At 39.5% G+C, this 5,024-nt stretch overlaps 1 pseudogene; it reads left to right on the top strand.

Moving 5' to 3' along the window:
• Positions 1-636: 636 nt before the first annotated feature.
• LOC121978515 lies at positions 637-4,783 on the top strand (annotated as a pseudogene).
• The last annotated feature ends 241 nt before the right edge of the window (positions 4,784-5,024 follow it).

Raw genomic sequence — 5,024 nt, 5'->3', positions numbered from 1 at the left:
GCTAGCATGAGGTAAAATAAGAATTAGGTCAGCTTTTGAGAAAGACGAAATCTAGATAGGTTTTTTTTTTCTTTGGAAAGTCGATAACTTTAGATGCGTCTTTGAGAAATTATCGTAAAAAATTACCAAAAAAAAAAAGTAAAAACGAACAAACAAGCCTTCGAGTTCTAAAACACAACGGAAGGCTCGTCCCTTCCGTACAAATCCAGATACTGGTCCGTAATTTTTAGTCTCTCTTTCGTAATTTACATATCGAATTATTATTAAAATCCGACTAAAATTAATTATAATTTTTCTTAATTCATGTTGCTTAGGTTATGATTTTAGATGGGACGACCTAGATAGAAAGGTTAGTCATAGCCAATTTTGACACGGGACCGGCGAAAAAAACTCAGGAATTACGGACGAGGATCTGCACTCCTTCCGCACACATGAACTGTTGGGGATTCCAGTACACATGTTCTTTACCTTCACCCTGGATAAATTGACGTTAGGGACGAGGGTAGTTATCTACCGTGTCAAGCCGCCACCTGGTGTTGAGGTACACCTTCCACACTCCTTCCGCACACTTGAGACACATCATTTTCGAGACAGACGATTTCATCTCGGTGTTGAGGTACACCTTTTTGATGTGATCGAACCTTTTACTCACCTCGATCGCTCGTTGCCATCTTCAGAGCGGCTTCGATTGCTGCTGCTGCTACCGTCCCTCATCCATCTCCGCCAACGGCGCCGGCGAAGGCGCTGACCCCTTCGGGGGTCCATGAGGCCGGCTTGCCGCAGGGCCTCCTCCGTGCGTTCTCGAATCGGGCTGGCGCGGCCGGCACCGTGACCGTCCCCTCCGCCGGCGTCTGCCTCCGTTTCGCCTCCCTCACCCAGCGAGGACACTACCCGGGCTCCCTAGACCGCGCGAACCAGGACAGCTTCTGCGTCCGGACCAACTTCCAGGCCAACCCCGACCTCCACTTCTTCGGCGTCTTTGACGGCCACGGCCAGTTCGGTGGTCAGTGCGCCGAGTTCGTCCGCGACAAGCTCACGGAATTATTGGCCGGCGATGCTCGTCTGCACGATGACCCCGTGAAAGCCTTCCATTCTGCTTTCGTCGCCACCAATTCCGCGCTCCACGATAGCGAGATCGACTATTCGATGAGCGGCACAACTGCGATCGCAGTCCTCGTCAGCGGTGATACTCTCTATGTTGCAAATGTAGGGGATTCGAGGGCGGTGGCCGGAGTTTGGAGTGGGGGTTGCTAGGTGGCCGAGGAGTTGTCCTGTGACCAGACGCCATACCGGAAGGATGAGTATCAAAGGGTGAAGGGGTGCGGTGCAAGAGTGTTGTGTGTTGATCAAGTGGAGGGGATGATGGATCCTGACATCCAGAGCTGGGGCGATGAGGAGGACGGGAATGGGGATCCACCAAGGCTGTGGGTGCAGAACGGCATGTATCCGGGCACAGCATTCACTAGAAGCATTGGAGACCTAACCGCTGAGAGCATCGGGGTGATTGCCATTCCAGAGGTGAAGATTGTGAAGATTACACCAAACCATCTCTTCTTTGTTGTGGCAAGTGATGGCATTTTTGAGTTCCTATCGAGTCAAGTGGTGGTCGATATGGTAATACTCTTTGCTTAATTCTTATTTGCTTCATGGTCTCATTGTCATTCGCTATTACAATCTCTTCACTACTATATATCAATTGACAAACTACTATGCAAGTTCCATTCCCCTACTCAAATGGAGACCTAGCTTATCAGGTGAAGGTCTGAATGTAAGGACTAATAAACCCTCATTTTGATACTATGATACTAGTCTTGAACTTGACATTGGTCCTTCATTACTATTCCTCACCACATTTGTCAATTTATCCAGTTCGATAAATCACTGACTCTTCTATTGTTTCTGAATTATGTTTTACATTAAATTGCTCTGAGTAACTCATTTAAAAATGTAAAAGTGAAGGACTTCCTAAAAGAAATATGTTACTCCATTTTGAGGTATTAAAGGAGTGATGTTTGGGCATGTCATGAGCATTTGTACCTTGCAAAAGTTGTTTGGCTTCCTTCTATTTTAGAATTTTCCACAATTATAGAATAGCAATGGTAACTAATTCTGGCTACTAGCCAACAAGACTATTTTTAATGTTTATGTTATTTGAATTTGATGATGGGGAGTGCAATGGTAAAGTTGTTGCCATGTGGCCTTAAGGTCACGGGTTCAAGTCACGAAAACATCCTCGCATCGGCGGGAGATTTGTATACCGGACTATCTTTTTTTATTTGAATTTGATGTCATGTATAGAATATGCTACTTTTCCACCTCAAGGTACATGTGTTGAATATAAGAAATACCAATAGAAAGTTTATCATGAGTTTGACTAAAATGGGTAAAATAGCAGAAATTGTAAATTTTAGTAGCATACTAAAATGTCTCTGTCATCATTGATATGTTTGCTTGTGGTAATTATGATGACTTCATTTTTGATGCAGTGTGCATAATATATGATTGTATAAGCTCAAGGCATAAGTGCTCTGCCTAAATTTCAACTCGTGATTAATCCATATAGACAATAGAAAATAAAATTGGCACTTGAAATTGTACATGCTAAAACATCATTGACTAATTCTTTAATTAACATCCCATATCTTTTAGCTATCACCCTCTTTTTACACAGAGAACATAGAAAATCTCCTATTGCTTGAGCAAATATAAGGATATCCTAAGGGTCTTATTGTCATTCATTCATTTTCTTCTTCTCTCTTCTTCTCATTTCAATTTTGTATCAGATTATCCAATATGGAGGCTTGGCCTTATAAGCTACATTTAGTTCAACTTCCATAATAATGAACTTACTGATTCCGAGATCAGTAGGCTACATTTTTACCTCATATCACATGCACTTTGGTTAATGTTCATTGGGGAAAAAAACCAAACTTCAGGCTTCCATTTCCAATGCAAATATATCTTAGATGACAAGCAATTGCTATTACGTTTTGATATAGGTTCAGAAGGAACTCTTATTTGTGCTTTGTGCAATTTTTCTTAGATTGTCATCATAAACAATTTATAGTTCTAGATGAAAAATTCAAATGTTGTCCTTGACACAATCCTAAAAATAGTGAATTTGGTAGTTGATTTGTCATTCATCTCAAAATCATAAAGCGCCCAATTAGGTTTTGTTTTCTATATCATGATTTCGTAACGTCAAAGAGATCACTGGCCTTGAATCGTCAATCTCAAGACTTTTTTATGTTATGGAAGAAGTTGAACTTATAGTAAAAACGACCGTGCAAGTATATGTGCCCATGTAAATCTCTCTTCAACAGAACTTGGATATGTACTCAGTTACTACATAAGGCCATGTGGTCCAAGTATTTGGTGACTGGCTTCAACAAATTCGTATATCTCTCTTAGACTATTAAGATGTGTATTATATTTCCTCCAGTATTTGGAGAACTGAACAATTTTTCTTTTCCACATGTCAGAATATGAATCTAATACTATTGCCTATAGATATTTGCTACAACTTGTGTATTGAAAGATTTCAGTTAATTACTATTTATAGTTCCAGTTCATCCATCTTAGAGTCATATTTTCCTTCAGGTGTCTAGATTTCCTGATCCTCAGGATGCCTGTTCAGCAATTACTGCTGAATCTTACAAACTTTGGTTAGAGCATGAAAACCGTACGGATGATATAACAGTTATTATTGTGCATATCAAAGATATGGAAGATGTAAGTTGACTTTGTTTCGCCTGATGTTTGTTGGATTTAAACTTTAATTCCTATGATATTTTTTTTTTAATTCAACCTTCCACAAAAATGCATATCAGTCAGACTCCCTAGCAACCCTGAAAACCATTCAAACCAGTAGCAATGCTGTAAGTTCAGAGGTAGTGAATGTTGATAGGCACACAATTTCTTCGCCCTGTAACAATAAAGAAAAAGGCAGCTCAGACTTGAAGTCGCACCCTCTTGGATCAACAGTAAATCCATGCCATGCACATTTTGTAACTTCACCCACTCACTCTGTCCATTTAAATGGTATGCTTCTATTCCTTCAACGATGCCCCATCATTTCTTTTCCTTTCCTAAAGTTTCTGGTTGATCATTTTTTCTGCTATCGCAGTGATTAATCCAGATTGACTGAAGCTACACGATACACATTTAATTCATCTGACCTCTACATTGCTGGTATTATTTGGAAGCACTGTAAGTTAACAATGATCGTAAAAGTGTTGATATGATTTGCCAATGCATCATTTACTTTCTCTTCGTTAGTAGTTCAAATGATTCATGCTTCACTCTTATGACGCATACAGATCATTGTTGCGAAGAAATTTCTCTATGTTTAGCTCCTCTAAGCCGCTATACTGGTCAGCAAAAGTACTAGAGAAGATCCTATGCTTTCCTTTCACATAATCCAGATTAAAGAACTATGCATCTTCATCTTGGCACATGTTGTCATTGTAGACCATTTTGTACATGGAACTTTGTGATGTCTTCCATACCACACAAGCGAAGGTTGGCAGCGACACTTCGAGCAATAAAACACTCCCAGACCTCTTCAAGATTGGCATCCTTGATGACCGGCTAATTCTGTTGTTCAAGTGACGACTCCTGGAGCTTGGTGCAACTCAGAATTTAAGCTGGTTGTCGTATAAGAATTGTAGTAGCCCGAGTGGACCAATTGCTGAAGAAGTTTTTTTTTTTTCTTTTCTTTTCATATTAACGTGGTCTTTGTTCATGAATTCTGCATGAAATGATAAGTTCTATAAAATTAAAATTTAATGTGTAATGTACATTATACAGTTGTTGGAATATCATTATTAATGTGTAATGATACTTTTAATCTTCATAAGTACCTGCTAAATTTTGTTCCATATAAAATTGACCTCCCTAATGGTATTTCTATTTTTAAAATATATTTTAGTACAATAATTTTATTGTTCATAGCAATCATTATGTTGTTTTAATCTTCTTTTAGATTTACCAACCAATTATATCTATCTCTTTTGATAAATCTC

This window comes from Zingiber officinale, chromosome 4B, assembly GCF_018446385.1.
Source record: "Zingiber officinale cultivar Zhangliang chromosome 4B, Zo_v1.1, whole genome shotgun sequence".
NCBI lineage: Eukaryota > Viridiplantae > Streptophyta > Magnoliopsida > Zingiberales > Zingiberaceae > Zingiber > Zingiber officinale.
Note: the sequence above shows the minus strand (reverse complement) of the source record. Positions and strands in the feature narration are given on the sequence as shown.